The sequence below is a fragment of the Dasypus novemcinctus genome, chromosome 10 (genome assembly GCF_030445035.2).
Source record: "Dasypus novemcinctus isolate mDasNov1 chromosome 10, mDasNov1.1.hap2, whole genome shotgun sequence".
NCBI classification, from domain to species: Eukaryota; Metazoa; Chordata; class Mammalia; order Cingulata; family Dasypodidae; genus Dasypus; species Dasypus novemcinctus.
This window is the reverse complement of record NC_080682.1, coordinates 51,421,943-51,445,159: the sequence shown is the minus strand read 5'-3', so window position 1 is coordinate 51,445,159 and position 23,217 is coordinate 51,421,943. Positions and strand designations below refer to the sequence as shown.

The window sequence follows — 23,217 nt, the reverse complement described above, 5'->3', positions numbered from 1 at the left end:
AATAGATTAAGGCTATCTACACTATCCCCTTTCCCCTACAACTTGATATCCTCCACCATCTGCTATCTCTCCTATATTCCACATCGCTTTCTTTGACCCACAAAGTGTCTAACTCTTAAATTCTAATACCTTTGTTTAGTTTTCCATCGGGTATCCGCCCTTAAAACTATTACCTCTCTTTTCTCTTTCCCTCTCTTACGAAAACAATAGCTTCTTAGTACGTACCATATTCCTCCCATATTCAGTCTACCTCATTATAGGTACTTTCCTACTATTATAACTCTACACAATTTACACGATCTAACCTCCATCCTCCCAGAATTCATATTGTTGCTTTGTTAACATATATCACCAATACTACGTTACACTTTTTCCTTCCTTACACAGTTTCCTTTCCCCAGCACTAATACTTTCCTTTAAAGTGAACTTAACCAGCAATAAGAAATTGGAACAGGAAGAACAAAGGGACAAAGAGAAGATATATCGCTTACACAAAAACAACAGCTAATTAATCTCCAAGACTAGACAAAGAAGCTAAGGAACTGATTAAACCCGTCAAGAAGAAATGATGACAAGACAGCAACAAAAATATACAAACCAAACCAGTAATCAGGAAAACATGGCTGAATCCAATCAAAAAAACTAAAAATCAGGAAGGGGACCAGATCTTCGCACAAGCAATGAAAGATCTCAGAACATTTATCACTGACAAATTTGATGAAGTAATGAAAGAGGTTAACAACATGAAGACAACACTTGGAGGGGAAATTGCAGACATGCGCAAAAAAATAACAGATATGATGGAAATGAACACCACAATTCAAGAAATCAAAAATACACTTACAGCAAATATCAGCAGACTAGAAGAGGCAGAGCAGAGAATTAGTGATGTGGAAGACAGTACATTGGAAATCAAACAGATAGTAGAAGTGGTCAATAAAAAGGTAGAAGAAATCCAGATAAGACTTAGGGACCTGAATGATAATGCAAAATGCTCAAACATACGCATTATAGGCATTCCAGAAGGAGAAGAGAAGGGAAAGGGGTCAGAAGGAGTGTTGCAGGAAATAATGACTGAAAACTTCCCAAATCTACTGAAAGAGACAGATGTACATATCCAAGAAGCACAGCGCACTCCACTGGTCATAAACCCCCAACAGGCCCACCCCAAGACATATACTTGTCAAATTATCCAATGCTCAACACAAAGAGAAAATTCTAAAAGCAGCAAGAGAAAAGAAAACCATCACATACAAGGGAAGCTCCATAAGATTAAGTGCTGATTTCTCATCTGAAATGATGGAGGCAAGAAGGCAGTGATATGATATAGTCAAGGTACTAAAGGAAAAAAATTTCCAACCAAGAATACTCTATCCAGCTAAACTAGCATTCAAAAATGATGGAGAGTTCAAAATATTCACAGATAAACAGAAACTGAAAGAGTATATCAACAAGAAACCTCCCCTTCAAGAAATTCTTAAGGGAGTTCTGCAGGAAGAAAGGAAAAAACAGGACAGTCAGAGATGGAGGAGAGTGTAAGAGCAACAAAAAAGACAAAAATAGAAGGGGAAAATAAAATATTACAAACAAAATATAACAAACACAAATCCAACCAAAATATGGCTACCACAAATAATTCTCTGAACGTAATAACACTGAATGTCAACGGACTAAACTCACCTATCAAAAAATTCAGACTGGGACACTGGATAAGGAAATATGACCCATCTATATGCTGTCTACAAGAGACACATCTTAGACCCAGAGACTCATGGAGATTGAAAGTGAATGGCTGGAAAACAATCATACAAGCACACAATAACCAAAAAAAGGCAGGAGAAGCTATATTAATATCAGACAAAATAGACTTTAAATGCAAAACAATTGTGAGAGACATAGAAGGATACTACATTTTAGTGAAAGGGACAATCTGTCAAGAAGATCGAATGATCATAAATATTTATGCTCCTAACAAGGGTGCCTCTAAATACGTGAGACAAACGCTGGAAAAACTAAGTGAAAAAATAGATGCATGTACAATTATAGTGGGGGATTTTAATACACCACTATCAATTCTGGACAGAACATCTCAAAAGAGAATCACTAAAGAAACAAAACATTTGAACAGTATACTAGAAGAGCTGGATCTAATAGACATATATAGATCATTACACCCAAACACAGCAGGATATACATTTTTCTCAAGCGCACATGGAACATTCTCCAAGATAGACCATATGCTAGGCCACAAAGAAAGGCTTAATGAATTCAGAAAGATCGAAATCATAGAAAACAATATCTCTGATCACAGTGGAGTGAAGCTGGAAATTTGCAAGGGACGGAGGCCCAGACTTCACACCACAATTTGGAACTTAAACAGCACACTCTTAGAAAAACAGTGGGTCAAAGAGGAAATCTCAAAAGAAATCAATGACTACCTTGAATCAAATGATAATGATAACACAACATACCAAAATTTATGGGATACAGCAAAAGCAGTACTGAGAGGGAAATTTATAGCCATAAATTTACATATCAAAAAAGAAGAAAGAGCAAAAATTGAAGAACTAACTGCACTTTTGATGGAATTAGAAAAACTACAAAGAAACCCAACAGGAAGAAGAAGGAAGGAAATAACAAAGATAAGAGCAGAACTAAATGAAATAGAAAATAAGAAAGCACTTGAAAAAATAAACAAGAACAAGAGCTGGTTTTTTGAGAAGATCAACAAAATTGACAAACCTTTAGCGAGACTAACAAAGAAAAAAAGAGAGAAGATGCAAATACACAAAATAAGAAATGAGAAAGGTGATATCACCACTGATCCCACAGAAATAAAGACTATCATAAGAGGATACTTTGAAAAACTATATTCCAACAAAAATGACAATTTAGAGGAAATGGACAAATTCCTAGAAACACATAAGCAGCCCATACTGACAAAAGAAGAAATTGAGGATCTTAACAAAGCAATCATAAGCAAAGAGATCGAATAAGTCATTAAAAATCTCCCAACTAAGAAGAGCCCAGGGCCAGACGGCTTCACAGGTGAATTCTACAAAACATTCCGGAAAGACCTAACACCAATCTTGTTGAAACTATTCCAAAAAATCAAAACAGAAGGAACATTGCCGAACTCCTTCTATGATGCCAAAATTACCCTAGTACCAAAGACAAACAAAGACACCACAAGAAAGGAAAATTACAGACCAATTTCTCTAATGAACCTAGACGCAAAAACACTTAACAAAATACTTGCTAATCGTATTCAACAACACATTAAAACGAATTATACACCATGACCAAGTGGGATTTATTCCAGGTATGCAAGGATGGTTCAACATAAGAAAATCAATTAATGTGATATACTGTATAAACAGATTGAAGGAAAAAAATCACATGATTATATCTACAGATGCAGAAAAGGCATTTGACAAAATACAGCACCCCTTCTTGATAAAAAACACTCCAAAAGATCAGAATACAAGGAAAGTTTTTGTACATGATAAAGAGTATATATGAAAAACCTACAGCCAACAATGTTTACAATGGCGAAATCCTGAAATCCTTTCCTGTAAACTCAGGAACAAAACAAGGATGCCCATTGTCTCCGCTCCTATTTAACATTGTCTTGCAAGTACTTGCACGAGCACTGAGGCAAGAACCAGATATAAAAGGCATTCAAATTGGAAGGGAAGAAGTCAAAATTTCATTATTTGCAGATGACATGATCCTATACATAGAAAACCCTGAGAGATCTACAACAAAGCTTCTAGAACTCATAAATGAGTTCAGCAAAGTCACAGGTTATAAGATCAATGCACAAAAATCAGTAGCATTTCTGTACACCAATAATGAGCAAGATCAGGAGGAAATTAAGAAACAAATACCATTCACAATAGTAAATAAAAAAATCAAATACCTAGGAATAAATTTAGCTAAAGAGGTTAAAAACTTATACACCAAGAACTATACAAGACTGTTCAAGGAAATCAAAGAAGACCTAACTAAATGGAAGAATATTCCTTGTTCATGGATAGGAAGACTAAATATTATTAAGATGTCTATCCTACCAAAACTGATCTACACATTCAATGCAATCCCAATAAAAATCAACACAACCTTCTTTAAGGAACTAGAAAAACTAACTATGAAATTTATTTGGAAAGGAAAGAGGCCCCGAATAGCCAAAGACATATTGAAAAAGAAAAACGAAATAGGAGGAATCACACTTCCTGACTTCAAAACATACTACAAAGCTACAGTAGTGAAAACAGCATGGTATTGGCATAAGGAGAGACACACAGACCAATGGAATCAAATTAAAAGTTCAGATATAGAACCTCATGTATATAGCCATATAATATTCGATAAAGCCACCAAACCCTCTCATCTGGGAGAGAATGGCCTATTCAACAAATGGTGCCTGGAGAACTGGATAGCCATATGTAGAAGAATGAAAGAGGATTACCATCTCACACCTTATACAAAGATCAACTCAAGATGGATCAAAGACCTAAATATAAGAGCCAAGACCATAAAGATCTTGGAAAGCAGTGTAGGGAAACATCTACAGGACCTTGTAATAGGAAATGGTTTCATGAATTTCACACCAAAAGCACGAGCAGCAAAAGAACAAATAGATAAATGGGACTTCCTCAAAATTAAAGCCTTCTGCACCTCAGAGGAATTTGTCAAGAAAGTAAAAAGGGAACCCACACAATGGGAGAAAAGATTTGGCAACCATATATCTGATAAGAGGCTTATAACTTGCATATATAAAGAACTCATAAATCTTGAAAACAAAAAGATAAACAACCCATTTAAAAAATGGGAAAAATATTTAAACAGACACTTCTCCAAAGAAGAAATACAAATGGCTAAAAAGCACATGAAAAAATGCTCCAAATCTCTAGCTATCAGGGAAATGCAAATCAAAACTACAATGAGATACCATCTCACTCCCCTAAGATTGGCAGCTATGAAAAAAACAGAAGAATACAAATGCTGGAGAGGATGTGAAGAAAGGGAAACACTCATCCACTGCTGGTGGGAATGCAGAAGGATCCAACCATTCTGGAGGACAGTTTGGCGGTTTCTCAAAAAACTAACCATAGATTTGCCATATGACCCAGCAATACCACTGCTGGGTATATACCCATCAGAACTGAAAACAAGGACACAAACAGATATATGTACACCAATGTTCATAGCAGCATTGTTTACTATTGCCAAAAGTTGGAATCAATCCAAATGTCCATCAACAGACAAGTGGATCAATAAAATGTGGTATATACACACAATGGAATACTACTTGGCTGTTAGAACAAATACACTACAATCACACGTGATAACATGGATGAACCTTGAGAATCTTATGTTGAGTGAAGCAACCCAGGCATTGAAGGACAAATACTACATGACCTCAATGATATGAAATAAGCAAACTGCCTCAGAGAGCTAGACACCGGAAAGGAGGCTTACAGGAAATCGGGGGGTGGAGGAAGGATGTGAGTTAACGTCTGTAGGGGTGGAATCTGTGATGAGCTGGCGGTAAGTATGAGCACAAAGAAGGGACAAAATGGGGGCAAGGGGTTACCTTTGGGTGGGGCTTTGTGGGTTTGAGGGGGGCTGGGGATGGGCAGAGGGTAATATTGTCCAAAAATCAGGGGGAGGGAGGGGCAACATACGAACATGGGAGAGTGTCAGGTGTTAGTTGAGAACAAAATGTTGAGAAAATCGTATCAAAGTATAAGTAGGAGGGTTACCTGTTTAGGATGCTCAGGGGGTATGGGCTGATGCAGGACGGACTCTGGGTGAATAGCTGAAGGCTCATGTTGCCACGGTAGGTTGTACCATTGGGAAGAGACCCAAGAAGTGAGAGTTGGGGTGGACCCACATCCTGGGGAGGACTAATGCCATCAAATAGAGAGAACTGTATCTCTAGTGAGAAACGATGGCTCCCCGGGCATTAGGGCAGTTGAGAAAGTCAGGCCCTGAATACTGCTGCAAGTATCTCTGGACATGGCTTCTCGGGGAATGGAGATTGGCTGGCGTTGTGGGCCCCAAGGGGAGGGGAAAATGGATGTGGAATGGATGGAAACAAGGTAAATATGGGGGCAAGAGAGGAGTTTTGTGAGAGTACACGAAGATGAATATAAAACATGTAATATCACTCCAAAAACATATAGGGGATGACAGACTAATAATGTAAACCATAAGGCAAAACATAGGATAACTAAAAAATTTAGAAAACTGTACAACATAAAGTATGGACCACATAGTAAGCACAGATGTCATCTTGTTTGAAAGCTATTGTCTCAGAATCTGTACATCAGTTTCAGGTAATATGATATGAACAAGTTAAGAGAGTATCACTGTGGAAGGGAAAAGGTTTTATGGTGAATCTGGGGAAATACTGTATATTGTATATATGAATTTCGGTGATCTAAGACTCTTGTGAAGCTGACATTATGCTGGGATTGACTTTACAGGAAGTTTTGGATCACAGAGTGGTTCAACAATGGCAGCGGAGGAATACTGATATAGGATGTTATTGACAGGATATATATGGTTGACAGGGAGTTATACAGGGCATATGCCCAGGGTATATAGTAATGTCTAGATATACTCATAGTGGAAACAATTAAAAACAATAGCTGGGGGGGGGGGTACTGGACCCCTGGCTGGGTGGTCACCATCGTGGACCCTGGGGGAGCAGCAGCAGTCCCCCAGGTGCAACGGCAAGAACCAGGAAGGAAGAAGGGCCCAACAGTGGGCCCCTGATACTTATAGCTATGCTTTTGAGCCTATACACCTCCAATAAGAATAAAGCCTAGAGTAGCACTGTGCCTGGAAGTTTCCTCCTGACAGCCTTCATGTTACTCAAATGTGGCCACTCTCACAGCCAAACTCAGCATGTAAATGCACTGTAGTCCCCCCAGCATGGGACATGACACCCAGGGATGAGCCTCCCTGGCACCGAGGGATCACTACCACATATCAGCTAAAGATGCAACTAGAAAAGGACCTTGAATTAAAGGTTAAACACGGATCAGCAGAATATCCCTGTCTACATATAATAACGACTTCAAAATGCTGTTTGACCTAATGTAAGGGGAAATGGAAAGGAGAAATGAGAATATAAGGCTATGAGTCTCTAAAAAAGAGTCTGTAGGTTGTCAGAAGGAATGCCCTTATGCACATATGAGCAGAGTCTGAGAGACAGATAAAGTAGATACAACCCCAGGTATTGGTTCTTTTGAGGAATAAAGAGACCCACGGGTTCTATGATCATGGCAGATGGGGTTCACTGCCATGGCAGATGGCCCTTCTTTGGAGCTGGTGTTGCTGCGTGATGGAATTGGACTCAGAGGGGATCTCTTTTCACAAGACTTGCATGCTACTTTAATAGAATTGTACTTGGTGCTGGGGTTTTAGATATATTTAGGTGATGTGAATCTCTGGACTGATAATATGACACCCAGGCCCAGAGCCTCAACAGACTTCAGCTCCTACACTTTGATTTATTGGACTTACCCCACTCAGCTAACATCGAGTTGAAGAAGGTCAACCACCACACCATGGAGCCTAGCGTGTCTACAACTGAAAGCAGGAGGAGTGCATCCACTATCCATGTGGAATCTAAGCCCCCACTTGACATAGATGTGCAATGGACACAACCAATCCAATGGCCACAGAGAAAATGTAGAATGGGTGTGGGAAGGGTAGCCATGGTGGCTGCTGGGTTTGGGGAACGGGAGGAAGAGATGAGATGTGGAGGCGTTTTCGGGACGAGGAGATGTCCTGGGTGGTGCTTCATGGACAATTACGGGACATTGTAGATCCCCCCAGGGCCCACTGGATGGAACGTGGGAGAGTGTGGGCTATGATGTGGACCATTGACTAGGGGTGCAGTGATGCTCAGAGATGTACTTACCAGGTGCAATGGATGTGTCACGATGATGGGAGAGAGTGTTGCTGTGGGGGGAGTGGGGGGTGGGGGTGGTGGGGTTGAATGGGACCTCATATTTTTTTAATGTAATTTTTAAATAAATAAATAATTTAAAAAAAAAAGGACTGCTAAGGGGTATGGAGTTTTTCTTCTTTGGAGTAATGAAATTGTTCTGAAATCTGTGATGAATGTACAACATTGTGATTATACTAAAATCCTTGTATTATACACTTTGGATAGATTGTTAAGGTATATGAATATATCTCAATAAAACGACTTAATAAATAAATAAGTAATTGTGCAAGAACAGCCAGAAATAGGAGCAAGGTACAACAGGGAAAACAGAGAGAGATCAAGAGGTGAAGAATTTTCTTATTAGTTAGATCTTTGTTTATTAATATTAGTATTATTATGGAAATAATGAAAATGCTCTACTGATGACTGAGGTGATGAATGCACAACTATGTGATTATACCAAATACCATGGATTGTACACTTCAGATGAATTGTATGCTTTATTAATATGTGTCAATAAAATTTAACTGCTGAAAAAAAAAAGAAGAAACAACATATAATACAAAAAAAAAAAAACAAATGAAATGAATATTAGTAACAAATAAGATATTTATTTCCATGAGGCATCATACCTAAATGATTTTAATAAAATAGTATTGCAGAAAGTGGATGTGGCTCCAGTGAATGGGTTTCTACCTACCATATGGGAGTACCTGGGTTTGATCCCTGGAACCTCCTGATAAAATAAATGCATGCCTGCCCAGTGAGCCAGTGCCTGCACAGCAAGCCGAGTGACTGCATAGCAAGCCAGTGCCCTTGTGAGTCACACAGAAAGATAATGACACAACAAAAGAGAAACAAAGGGAAGAGTCAAGGCAAGGCACAGCAGAAACCAGGAACTAGGTGGTGCAAGTGATGGGGAACCTCTCTCCACATCAGAGGTCCCCAGGATTGAATCCCGGAGAATCCTAGAGAAGAAAAATGAGAAGAGAAGACAAAAAGATAAACAGACACAAAACAGCAGAACATCGCACAGTGAGTGGACACAGCAAGAAAATCCAGTTGGGGTGGGCAGGAGGGGAAAAAAAAGTATTGGGCATTTTCATTCCTTGAAATTATTGCTTAACCCTACCTATATTAAAAATATAAAAATCTGTCTAGAAAGTTTTTTAAGATTCATTGCAAACAACATTACAACAGTTCATGGGTTTAGACTTTACATAATGTCTGTTTTAGTTTCTTTCCTTGGTAAATTTTCCTAGAAGCATCAAAGAATATAACCACAAGAGTCTTTTAGAAATAGGACATCTGAATACAATAAGACTAGGCAGGAGAGCTCTCCTATTGGTTTATTTTAACATCTTTAAACGAAATCTACTTTTCAAAATATGTTCAACCAGAGGGCTTTACACAGGCAAGCATGACAGAGGAACAGAGTGGTAAGGGTGTTAAAGTTGTTTAAGAAGAAGTTACTCACTTATTCAGCAAATACTTGAATGCTCTCTCTAGGCCAAGCATTCTTTTAGGTTCTGGGGATACATCATAGAACAAAACAAAATTCCCAGGTCTATGAGCTTATATTCTAGTTGAAGCCTATATGAAAGGGAGGGAGTCAGAGAACAAGTATGAAATAGGCCATATATTGATGAGTAATGAGGATAAGAGATAAAGAAGGGAAAGGAAAACTGCAGTTTGAGGGGGACGAAGCGTGGTGAATGTCACTTTAATGGCGTTCTGTAGGTGGGACTTGTCATAGTGAAATTTTACCCAAGACCTGAAAGAGGCACATATGTAAATTTTGAGGCTAGATGGCAGAAAAAAGCATTCTAGGTAGAAGAAAGATTAACTGCAAAAGTCCCATGGAGCAAGTGTATCTGAAAAAGATGAGGAACATGGAGAAAACCAGTATGGCTAGAATAGAAGAAGAAGGTGGTGAAAGACATAATGACCAAGAGGAAGTAATAGGTCAGATCAGCTAAGGTTTTCTGAACACAGTTAAACTTTGCATTTCATTGTGAGTGAGAAGGAAACTATTAGAACGTTTTTAAATTAACACACACTACTTGATTTGTTAAATATTGACTTGGAAGAGCAATATAAGAGTGAACAAGGAAAGGTCATTTTAGAGGTCATTAAAATAACCCAAGTGTAAGATGATAGAGGCTTGGACAAAGGCTGTAGAAGAGGAGGTATGAGAAGTAGTAACATTTTAAATGCATTCTGAAAATAAAAATAAAAGCATGTCTTAATGAATTTCTTGGGAAGGATGAGAAAAAAAAAAAAAGAGCCTAGAGATATCCCAAGGATGACTAACAAAATAGACCATAAAAGAAAAAAGTGATTAACCTGGGAGAGTTGAACAAAGAATGGTACCATATCATTAGAGAAAACAAAACAAAAAGAACATAAAGAGAGGTACCAGTTACTGACTGAGGGTCTCAGAGAAGTCAAAGAAATATTGTACCTTGGATACTTGGAAAAGTAAGCTGGAAGAGTAGGATGTAGTAGTTTGTAGCAAAGATTTTGAAAGATGGACATTCCATGTTGTATCGTGGTCTGGGTATGAGCAGGGAGTGGTTGGTTATGTTAGTGTGGGAGAAAAGGTCATGAAAGGTTAGAAAGCAAGAGGCATTAAGAAGACAATATATTATATAGATGATAAGTATAAATATATTAAAATATATTAACTACATTAAATTCACTAAAGAATATGCCAGAAGAGTCATTCAGAGTTTGGTTACCCACAAGTTAAAATCTACAAAAATGGTTAGAAATTCTGTAGGTATTAGCTCCTAAAGGAAATAGAACAGGATGTCATACATTTCAAAGGAGGTGGGATTCCTTAAGGATGGAAAAAAAATGGTTGGGTAGCTTCTATAGTGAATGGGGGGATAGGTGATATTTGCCACACTTCATCTTATGTAAATTTTAAGAGAGGAAAAGAATAACATATCTACAACTTGGGAGGGTTGCAGGGAAGATGTTTTTGGTGTACACCAGGATTCAGTTAACAAATAAGGATGAAGAAAACACAGAGAAAAGAGTCTAAGAGTTCCAATAAGCATAGTTAAGGTGTTTGGAACCATCATTGCAATGAAATGAGATGTGGTTATATATCAAACTAGAATGTGGTATCTAAAGAGCAATATGAGTATGCAATTTTGCATGATATTAGATAGAAGAATTGGTCTTCTCTCAACTACTGAGATATGGATATATAAAGCATGAAAGTCTCATGGCAATAAATAATTGTGGGTGGTAGGTTGAATTATATACCTATTGACCAAAAGGAGTGACACCTAAAAAGATGTCACCCTACTTTAATACAGGTATTAAGGTCACCAGCAAAAGCACAACTCACACAAGCTCTGATCAAAAGATGTTTTACTCATGTAGAGAAGAGACAGCGCAAGGTCAGCTTCACCAGTGGTTGTCAGTTCCCCTTAGCCAGAGACTCTCAGCCTGTGACTGACACAGGGAAATGTTCTATGCACAGCACTCCTCTCTAATGTTTATACACCAAAGTAAAAGAACCCTGCTCCATCCCTGCCAGAATCAGATATACCACTAGGGTATAAGCTGGATGTCATAAAATATGTCCACCAGAATCAGACTGTCTCCAGTGAAAATTTCCATGTACTCAGGACAGTAGGGGAAGTCCCCTTACCTACTAGGGCAGGAGTTCTTATCCAGGGGTCCACGGGCCCCCAAGGGGTCTGTGGAAAGATTTCAGGGAGTCCATGAACTTGAATTGAAAAAAAATCAACTCAATTAGATGCCCAACATGATGTGCACATTGCCTTGTCAAATACTATACCACAGTTTAATGTTCTTATTCAAGATAAGCAACAGTCTGCACATTCATATTTCTTTAAAAAATAAAATTTAACTTTATCTTTCCTATATTTATGATGTATTAGAATATTATTTAATGTGTTAAGAAAGACGCACATATGCATAATATTGTTTTTTATTTTAGTAACTGTATTTCAATAAAAATAACTGATTTTTTTGTAATTTTATTTTTATTCATTTAAAAACAATATTCTTGTGGGGAAGTGTTGTGTGGATGTAATATATTTATTAAATAATACACAGCATAGTGTGGACTTAGTTTGAGTTTTATTTTGATGTAGCATGTTATGAGGACAATAGATAATTGCTTGCAAAAAGGTTGGTAAGGGTGGTGGAGATAGTTTTATGACACCATGGGAAAACCCAAATTTCTATATGTTTGCTCAAAATGACCATTTGAATAAATGTAGAGTCATATTAGGTTATCAGGTATTGAAATTATGGAAATGTTATTGTAGCAGTTTGATATTATTTATGAATTCCAAAAAAGAAAGATAATGATTATGTTTGCAAACCGGTCTGTTCCTCTGGGTGAGAAACCCTTTGATTGTATTAAATTCAAAGATTTTACATTTACCGGATTAAATCAAGATTAGGGCTTTGATTCTACCACCTCAGTAGGTTGTGACTCAGGGTTGAGTTACTGCCCCCTTGGTGGGTTATGTAAATGGTCACTCACTCAAGAAGATGCACAGAAGACACAGAAGAGGAGAGATACTCGATCGTTTTGGTCTTGCCATGTGGCACAAAGGAAAAGGCTAAAACGGCTAAAGCCCCAGGGAGAGCTGAGCCATTTGCCTGATCATTTGCAGCTGAAGAGAACAGAGCAGCTGAGCAGCTAAGGCATGAGAGACCAGCAGAGGCTGCCCACCATCTTGTTTCAACACCTGGAAACACACTTTGGTGAGAAACCAAACTGTAGTTGGACTCTTTAGGGCCTTGTAATTGTGTTTTCCCCAAATAAATACTCTTTATAAAAGCCAACAGATTCCTGGTACTTTCAGCTGTAAACTTTAATTTTGTATAATTCAAAAATTTAATTTAATGACATGCCAATGTTGATGTCATAAAACTATCTGCCAGTACATTCTGAGAAGAGGTATGTGGTTTTCACCTGACTAGCAAAGGGATCTGTGGACCAAAAAAGGTTAGGAACCTCTGTACTAGGGATTGCATTTTATCCCTCTGGGTCAAATACTTGGTGCTGATCACAGGATGTATTTGTGGGACTCAGGGAAAGGTGGCTGTCCATGTTAAGAATGCCCTTCTACCACAGTACCCCAAAACACTTCTTCTTAATTTTAATCCACACTTCTGTGCGTGTGAACCCACTGTAAATAGGGCCTCTTGAAAGTGTTATTTTTGGTTAAGGCAAGGCCCAACTGAATGAGGGTAGATCTTAATCCGTATTCCTGGAGGCCTTATAAAGAGAAAGCACAGGGAGAAGTGGGAAGTCAGCAGAAGACAGAAGAGAAGGGAAAGGACATCATCATGTGACAGGAGCAGATAAACAAGCCAAGGAACCCAAAGATTGATGGCAGCCAAAACCAAAACATACTAACATTCGTTGTGGAGAAACAAGCCTTGCCAATAACTTGGTTTGGAACTTTTTCTAGCCTCAAAACAATGAACCAATAAATTCCTGTTATTTAAGCTAAACTACTATGTGATATTTATGATAGCAGCTTTAGCAAACTAAGACAGTATGGAATCTTTTGTTGTTTTTGGTTCAAACAGCAATGTTTGTTGTACAACTTACAAAGTATTGAAACATTTATATGACAATTTTGTGTGTCTCTTGGCTTGTTTTCAGTTGGGAAAGTAAGCCATAATGTAAAAAAAAAAAAAAAAAAAAAGGTTAGGGATGATAACACCTAAGAAATTTGTTGTTCTAGCATCCCCTAGGCTTAGGCTTCCTGCTCCATCAGGAGTTGCTTGTAGATGAAAGATCCATAAATCACCAGCCTTTGATCAACTTGTGTCCAGATGGAGATGGATGAGGGATGAGAAAGGGATTCCATAAAGTCACAGTGTGTGGAGCAGTGACAGCATCATTTTTAGACATTCACGTATCTGATGGTGGCTTTTTCCATTAGCTTACAGCAACCACCTATGGCCAGACTAATTCATGACTCACATTAATTAGGAAGGTATTCAGAGTAAGTGGTAAGAGAGCCCTCTTATTGCTAAATGTACAAAAGGGTACTTTTATTCTTCCTAGAGTTCACATCACATGGGTTTCTGGGGCTTTGTGTATATCTATGTAGTTATTTCTTTTTTTAAGTTTGGAGGTAAGGAAATCAACTTCAGAAATGTTTTTTGGGGAAAACCACTCTTCCTAACTGGCTGCATTATTGGAGTATTGAGGAGGGTGTGGAATCATATTCTGGGGCAAGCTACAGGTCATGATTTTTCTTTCTTTAAAGTAATCCCTGCCCTTGCTCCCACCATCTATAATGACCCAACCTCAAAAATACCTGTAGGTAATGAAGGAGAAACCCTTCTACATTGAGGTTCATAAAACTTGTCATTGAATCTGTCACACATAAAAGATGCTGGCTTTAGGAAGCCAAGAGTAGCTCCTGCAGAAGGATGGATAGGGAGCAATGCCATTTCCCTTGGAGATGGGTACCAGTAGCTGTTAGGGGTTCACAAGGACAGAAGAAATTCTTGATGTGTACTTTCACCCTACAGATAGGCTGGGACTTACTGACACAAGCAATAAAGTAGGATAGTGTTGGTGAGAACTCCATTTCACTGGGAGAAGAGGGGTAATTTGTATAAAAACTAGAAGCAGCTGTCCTAAGAAGGGGCCTGGCAGTTCTTACCTGCTGAGGACTGAGAGGGGCTGTGGTGGTAGACTACACAATCACAGCACTAATATGAACTTTGCAATAATGGTTGAGAGGAATGGAGGGAGGAACCATGCTTAAAATGACCTTCATTGAGCAGTGGGGCAGATTTTGGTTTCCTTAGGGGGAGGCCTCCATTGTCATTGAGCTGCTTGGCCCATAGGCCTTGTAGGTCTCACTGTGTGTCACTTCCTTGAGGAAACCCTGATGACAAAATATCAATGCAGGGCATACTCACAGTGATTGAGATTTTCCATTTTGATGATCCCTCAAGGACCCCCCAAAGGAGTTTCTCTCCCAAGGACCCTGATATTCCTTGGCACTTTGCACCACAGCTAAGGGCTTGCTTTCCTCCCCAGTTTTGTCATTTTTTTGTCTTGTCCTTCAAATCCTTATCAAATTCCTTCTGGCAGTGGAATTCAATATCACATACTTCAAGCTCCTTGTCAACTCTTTGCTTAAATTCTGACTTCTCCTCCAGAGTCATGGTATAAGCCTTGGCAATGACAAAGATGATGTCCATAACTTCACTGAGGTGTTTCATGAACTCCAGATCAACAGGTTTCAAGGAGTGTTGTGTGGAAAGATGAAGTAAAGGCAGTAGTGAACATGAGAGAGTATCAAGGATGTATCTCTTCCTGAAAATGTTCATCTTCCCTTTCAAGAACTTCTCTTGCTGCTCCCTAAAATACTTTTCAATGTGTTTCCAGCAGTTTTCATTGTACATCTGATCTCCAAAGCTCAGGGATGATGATCAACTTCATTTTGACCCCACTTTCCTCTATTACTTACTCAATAGCTTTGATCTCCATCGTCTTGAAAGTCTTCTCCTCCTGGTCCCCACTGGATGCTTAGAGGCTCACTTGAGAATGAAAAAGCTTAGGGACCAGTGTTGATTTGTCCAGCCCATTCTGACCAACAATGATGATGAAATCGAAACTGGTCTTCATGGTCTTGTACATTTGCTCCATGACACCGTTGATGCTGATGTAGCCCCACAGGTTGGAGTTGATGCTGCTGGACATTATGAGCACTGCTGGCTTAGGCATGGTCTCAGGAACCAGTTTTGATATAGCTGTGTCCATTCTGTTCCCTTGGAACCCTCTGGATATTAATCCTTCTCATCTTCATTTCTCTGGGGAAATGCTCAAGACAGGGAGCTAGAAGGCTAAGCAGGGCACAGGTCCTCCCAGTCTGAGAGCATTTTGTAGCTGGGCCTCCCCACTTACCTGCCAGGCCTTCCAACAGGGCACCAATCCCTGCATCCTGCACTGTCCTAACAGCTCCCAGTATGGAATCATTTTAAGAAAGACTCTTGACTATTTAGCCCAATGGCATAGAGAACTCATAGAAATTCATGTTTCTGAGCAGTGTCAGGGAAGAAATGGAAATATTTTTGCAGCTTGGCACCTGTCAGAAATAACTCAAAGCTATTTAGTCATTAAGAATAACTCAGAGATATTATTTGGCTGTTGCACAAACTTTATACACATTGTGGGTGAATGCTTTGGACTGTTTTCATGGAACAAAGAGAAAAGCAGACTGGATAAGAGAGTGGGCAGAGAAGGAGGAAAAGTTACAATTTCAAACAGTCTGGGAATAGTGAATCTTAGTTTTTAATTTGGGACTAAACTGATTATCTATAATAGCATCTATCAAGTTGTCAATCTGGTCCTTGAGCAGGCTAAGGGTCCTAAAAGTGTATCTCTGTAGGGCACATGGCAGACCACCTCTGTGAAATGCCTGATAATCCTAGTCCATTAAGACTTGCTTCAGGTTTAGGCCAAGTCTGCATCATGTTCTTAGAAAAGTTACTCAGATCCTATTAGAAAGTTTATTTTCCTGTCAAAAAAGTTTGTGCAACATTTATATTCACTGCATTACAGCAGAGAATTGAGAATGGAAAGGGATGCAAAGCAGAGCTGTCACAGAAAAGAACAAATGGTGTAAAATTTTCTCCAACAATTGAAAAGTAGCTGGTATTTGAAGTTGGAGGAGACAATTCTTCTTACCACAGAGTTTGTAAAGTGTGTTCTAAAAGTGAACTTTGAGGAAGTACATGTATAGAACCTCAAATTAAGTCTAGCACTCAAAATCCATCAGAATTGAAATAGAGATTATTCAGTTCCTTAATGAAAAGGAAATTGAAAACTACTTTAAGAGTCATATTATGTTATATTTTACAATATAGTTGTATGTGTTGAGTTTGTATTCTTTATTTAGATGGTAATTCATAATTATTATTGTTGAATTTGAAGAGTTTTTTGTTTATGATTCCTACATATATAGATTTAGAAGACTCAAACTGAGCAATGAATCCCAGATTATGATTCTGAAATGCACCAAAAATAGTCAGTAGTACCTGTTGAAGAATGTTGTATTAACAAGCGTCATTTCTATTTAGTTATTTGACATAGTTTTTAACACATATTTTATCAGTTAGGACTTTTTGGTGCATGTAAAGAGCTACGCAACCTGAACTTTCCTAATAAAAAGGATTTAATATCTCTTAAAATTGCAAAGGCTAAAATTAGGACAGATTTCAGGGTTCATTTGATTCATTCATTTAGCATTTCTTTTTTTTCTTTTTTTTCCCAATTTTTCAGTTCCTCTGTCCTGCCATCTCTGTTATCATCATTCTAAGGAAAGGATCTCTTTGAGTCACAATAAGACTGCCAAGAACTCCCTAGCTATGGCTAATTTATCCTCTAAGTCCACAGAGAGAGGGAGATTTTGAACATTGAGGAAGCTTCTATCCAATAAATCCCCTAACGAAACATCTTGCCTCTCATTGGCCTCCATTGGGCACCTGTTTATTTTTGAATCAATAATATACATTGATTAGTTTAAGCCTCAGTCACACATTCCACAGTAAGCAAGTAGTGGAGTCACTTTTCTCAAAGCACAGCAACTACTCAGAGGAGATACAGAAATTCAAAGGGAAAAACAGAATAAAAGCCAGAAAACTAAAGAATTTAATTGGAATGAAAACATAAAAATCTACTCAACAAACCAAGTAGAGCAGAGCATGTAACAGAGAGTGTCAAACATTATTCGATTTCACAAATTTCGTCAGTATATGAAATTGCAGATGTACTTATTACACTACTATAATGGAATTCTATAAGGCATAATCAGTGGAATTATCATAACGAACTGACTACATTTCTAATAAGATGTGCTATGCCTGGCTGACTCGTCCAACAATGAGACATATCCTCAACGCTCAACTTTCCAGATGTTTTAATCACATTATAGCCTGGTTGAATAGAAATAAAGTCCAAGGACTCTTTTCCTTATGGGCTGTTGTTTTCATTTACTCAATTCAAATTTTGGTTGAGTAGTTCCTCTACTTTAAGGTAAAGGAGAAGGATGGTCTTCAATAATTTGTACCACTGAGCACAACAAAAAACCAAAATCTAAGTTCACCCACTTAAATTGAGTGAAAGGCTGCAGTGAGTCCTTTTCCAATATGTGCCTCTATAGATTCTTATTTAGATAATTTATAGGTCTCAAGAATCCATCTCTTCCCTATGGTAGTCAGTTGTGCTAGGTTAGCTAATTTTGAACTTTTTTCTCAAACTTCCAGCAGGAGCTCTAGGCACTTCAGAAGAAAAATGCAAATACAAACTGATAGATTATTTTAAAAGTATTCTTTTACTTGAAGAGAAAAAAAAAAAGTGAGGGAGAGGAAGAAATAGAATGCTAGACCACAGAAATGCCCATATCTTGCTTTTTAGGGATTGTGAGAGTCAGCCCTTTTTCAGTTCTTGATATGACAAATTTTTCTCCCTGTCAGACCAAGTGAGTCAGTGCTAGATGAGAACCAACAATGCTATTAAAGAAATATGCCAGCAGAAACAAAGTTCCCAAGTTCCCAGCAAAGACCTTTCTGCAGGACACACTTTGGTGCTAATGCTTGACTCTGCAGACTGTGAGCTCACTTTCAGTCTCATACTGAAAGACGATAAACCTGATTTTTTCCCAATTTATTTTTCTTTGAACAGCTACTTGTTAGGTTTCAACCATTATTCAGACTCCTGATTTTGTCAGATTTAGACAGGTTATCCTAAATAGGAGCCAATAGAGAGGGAAAAAAATTTAGTACATTCCTTGAGTACTTCTCAAATTGCCATCCTTCACCTAAACTCCTGTTAAATGACAGTAATGAAATGAGGTTTATAGGTTTGCCGCACTTGTTAAAAGCTGACTCTTAAATACTGAAAAATCAAAACACTTTTTAGTGGATTGATGGTTTTTATGAAATGGTCAGAATGAATTAATATGAAGTACAAAAAATTCCTTGTAAAAAGGCTACTTTTCATGTCTAGTATTTCTCTCTGTGTGTCTCTCTGTGTGTGTCTCTCTTTTTCTTTCTCTCTCTCTTCTCTTGGTTGGGGGAGAGTGGGGAGGGTTTTTCTGAAGCAAGGCATATTTGTGTCATCAATATTTTGCAGAGAGCTCATTTGAATAATTACAGGCCTTATAGCACATGGCATGGAGGCAAGTCATCATGAACAAAGATGATAAAATAGGCTTCAAGAATTCCTTACCATCTTGGTACACTTTTAGAATATTCTGCTTAAGAGGTCAGCTCTTTCTAGTATAAAACCAGATTGCTAGGATACAGTTCTTCCACATAATATTGAAAGAGATAAATTATTCAACTTGGTTCAAAGAGACATGGAAATAACATGAAACCCTGACTGATCAGTAACTAGGTCTTTGAAAATAGTTAGGCACTTCTTTTTCTTCATCATTCAGAATTTGTAGCCTGCAAAGTGGAAAAAATGGACTATATATGGTCTCTAATATCCTATTTCTGACTATGTATGCAACTATGATATATACAAGGAAATAATGAGTATGAAATGACTAAGAACTTTACAAAGCAGCACATTTTTATACATTTCATTAAATGTAAGATTCCATTGGTTATAAAATGTGCCATTATTTTATCACTACTAAAAAGGAATAAAAGTTCCCAAATAAACCATTGCTCAATGTCTTCTTATCATAGAATTGTTTTGTTTAAATTTATTTAAGAATATTATGTATCTTTCTTTTAAAAATAGAAAAAGAAAAAGAGAAGGAGAATTAATTGATTATGGTATTACTGACTAACATGGTTTCACATTCAGGATCCTGTTTTTCTGAAACTCTTTTCAACTCTGAGCTATTGGTATTCATGTGTTTTTTCACATGGCATCTTCCTTGTTTTTAGAAAAACATTGATAATGTGACATTTCTTAAAAGAGTACTCCAGTTTTATCCCTGAGATTTCCTTTCAAGTTACTGACACCCATTCTGTAGGTTTTAGAACAGATACACACTTTCTTTATTTTACCAATAATGTCAACAGAAAGTTGAGACAATAACCAGGACTCAGAGTCCATCTTCAAATCGTCCTTTAACGGTTTGTTGACTGAAAAGTCAAGAGGTTAGATAAAGCTGTGTTGTCCTGCCATCCTTAAAATATTGGGCGTAGCATTTGTGATAACAACTATGATGTGAAAGCCACTTGACAAAAAGTGACTATAGGACATCATCAATTATAAGAAGCATCCTGGTTTTGAAAATGTTAAACATGTGAGAGGGGGAGAAAAAGCATCTTAAACTAATGAAATAAATGATATAGCATTGAATAAACCTATGTCCCAACATAGTTTCTTAGGTCATCAATTAATCAAATACCTATTTATTTAACTCTTTCTATGTGACAAGCACTGTACTAGGAAAAAGGGCACATGGTCATGACTAAAGAAAGAAAAACAGAAAATATGGGGAAGATAAAAGAGGACAGGGTATAATCAAGTCTGAAAGGAGACTAGAAAGAGACTAGGGAGAATAAGAGGGGTGTGCTAGAGATGAGATTGAAGAGGAAGTTGGTGAGGTCATGACTTGTTAGGCCACCTGAAGAACTTAGACCTTTACCTAAATAACAATGAGTAGGAACAGAAATATTCGAAGAGAAAAAAATTAAATATTTATATTTGGAAAATGTAATTTCATTGATAGTACCTACATGAATTGAAAGCAGAAGGGGGAAAAAGATGTTTAGGGGCTTATTACATTCTCATAATGATGACAATTTGGCATAGAATGTTTGCAGTGGAGAAAGAGAAATATATTGACTTGAAATATAATTAGAAAATGAAATCTACATATTCAGGTTCATGTAGGAAAAATAATAACTAGAAATTTAAAACTACATGGCCAGAAACAAATCACTCTTTTCAGTTCTGTAGTATGGCAGTTTGAGAATATTTCATGAATCCCAAATTGAGAAAGATTATGTTTGTAAAATAATCTGTTCCTCTTGGTATGATACCCTGTGATTATATTAAATTCCGTTGAGGGGCCTTTCATTTGATTACCTGTTAAGATTGATTTGAGAGCTTTGTTTTATTTGACCACATCAGTACGGTGTGATTCAGGTTGAGTCCCCACCCCCTTGGTGGGTCTGATATAAACAAACACAGAAGACATTAGGGAATGAAGAGCTCTGTCCCTTTGATCTACCCATGTGACAGAAAGAAGACTAAATAGCTTAAGCTCCAGGAAGAGATGGACCATTTGCTTAATAGCTGACAGCTAACCTAGGGAAGAGAGCTGAGACTGATAGAGGAAGCCCTGAAAACAAGCCCTATACCAGCCTACAGCTGAGATTGGGAAGAAGCAGAGCAGCTAAGCCTGAGAAAGGAAGCCCAGAAGGGAAGGCTGAAACCCGTCAGCGATCTCCCATCATCTTGCTTCAACACATGGTAGCTGACTTTGGTGAGAAAATACCTCTTATGGTACCTTGTGTTGGACTTTCCACGGCCTTGGGACTGCAGGCTTTTACCTCAAGTAAATACCTTTTATAAAAGCCAGCAGATGTCTGGTACTTTGCATCAGCACTCCTTTGGCAGACTACTGTGTATAGTATATATTATTTACCTAGTTTCAACTGTGTGTAAATAATACGTCTGGAAGTTTCAATGTCCAAATGTGACCCTCCCAAGTATGAGTTCATATTTATTCTTCCAACCAACTGTTTTAAATGTCTAACTGCCCTATTCTACAGTGACCAATTCATATTGGGTTCAGTGTACTAACTTATAAGTCCTGGAATACTGTTCATAGGAAGCCTTATAAAAATCTCTCTTCTCTAAGCAACAGCAGTTATCATACTAGGCCATTCCCTATTCTGACAATGTGAAAATATTGAATAATTCAAATATGACTGTTTTTATTAATTCAGTTACTGCTATGATCAGTTTCCCTATAGGAAAAGTGGCCTTAACATAAACATTTAAATGTTTCTAGAATTGGCAATCATATTTTTTAAATGATGGACCAAACAATCTGAAATGAAAAGACTGAGAAATGAAGAATATTGAGAACTGAAGGGCTGAACAGGAAAAAGGACACAGGTTTGGAGGTAGCAATGAAGGTAAAGAATGGTTGTAATGGACATAATAAAGCTTACCCTCCAGCAAAATAGAAGTGAGGGGATAGACTTTGCTAATGTTTAATTCAATATCTTTGGAGGAGTAAAATCTGTACTTGATAGTAAGTTAAAGGAAGGGATTTAAAGGTGGGTAGATGAAGTGAAGGGAAGAAGGCCTTGGTGATCAGGAGGTCAAGAAAACTGAGAGGCCAAAACCTTGAGAGGGTTATTCACATCCAATTTGAAATAAATCAAACTTATGTGTGTTTTAGTAGAATATCATGAGTGGGTATGAAGGCTCTTGATGAATGGAGATTGAGATCTGGAAAACAGAAGGTACGATTAACTAGCTGGGATAGTAGGTAGGTGGAGAGTTATTGTTGCAGAATGGCATGCCTCTCAAAGGAACAGATTTCTTTCTTTCTTTTTTTTCATAAACCAGGGTATAGGATTAATTGTTCAGATGCAGAAGCAGTAATCTGTTTCTCAATCTACTAGGAAATAATTGAGCTGTGGAATTTTTTAAAAAAAGAAAAAAAAAATGAATGAGGAAAATAAGTTTAAGGTTCTTGATGAATTCAGTCTCATTTTGTTGCTGCTGCACCTAACTTTACAATTTCACTACCAGATCCTTGCCAAGATAGACATCCAATGCCTTAGTCACACAAATTCCATGCTTTCACTCACATAGCCACATTTATAACTCCTTTCTACAGCATCTATAAACTGATGAATTACATATTATTTTAGGACCCAGGTCAGATGTAACTTACTTTTAGATTTCTGACACCTCCCCTTTTTCACTATCATTACTGCCTCTTGCCCCTCAGTAGGTCTGATTTCCTCTTCTCTGTATTCCCACGGCTTTTTGTGCATAGTTTCATTAATGCTCTTTCCCATTTCATAATAGATATTTTTAAAATGTGTTTTGCTCTTCCCCTAGACAGTGAGAAAATTCTGTGCCTTATTGATCTTTGTATTACTTCCAGCATTTAGCGCAGAGACTGGTACATGGTAAATAGTAATAAGTGATTGCTGAAGTGAGTTGAATTTTTAAAATGCTTTGTTCCCTAAGCAACCATTTACCTCTACCATGTCAAAATTATTGA

General features: G+C 37.7%; 1 pseudogene; it reads right to left on the bottom strand.

The window, feature by feature from the left end:
- Positions 1–14,701: 14,701 nt before the first annotated feature.
- On the bottom strand, positions 14,702–22,984 carry LOC101442236 (neuronal-specific septin-3 pseudogene; annotated as a pseudogene).
- Between the last annotated feature and the right edge of the window lie 233 nt (positions 22,985–23,217).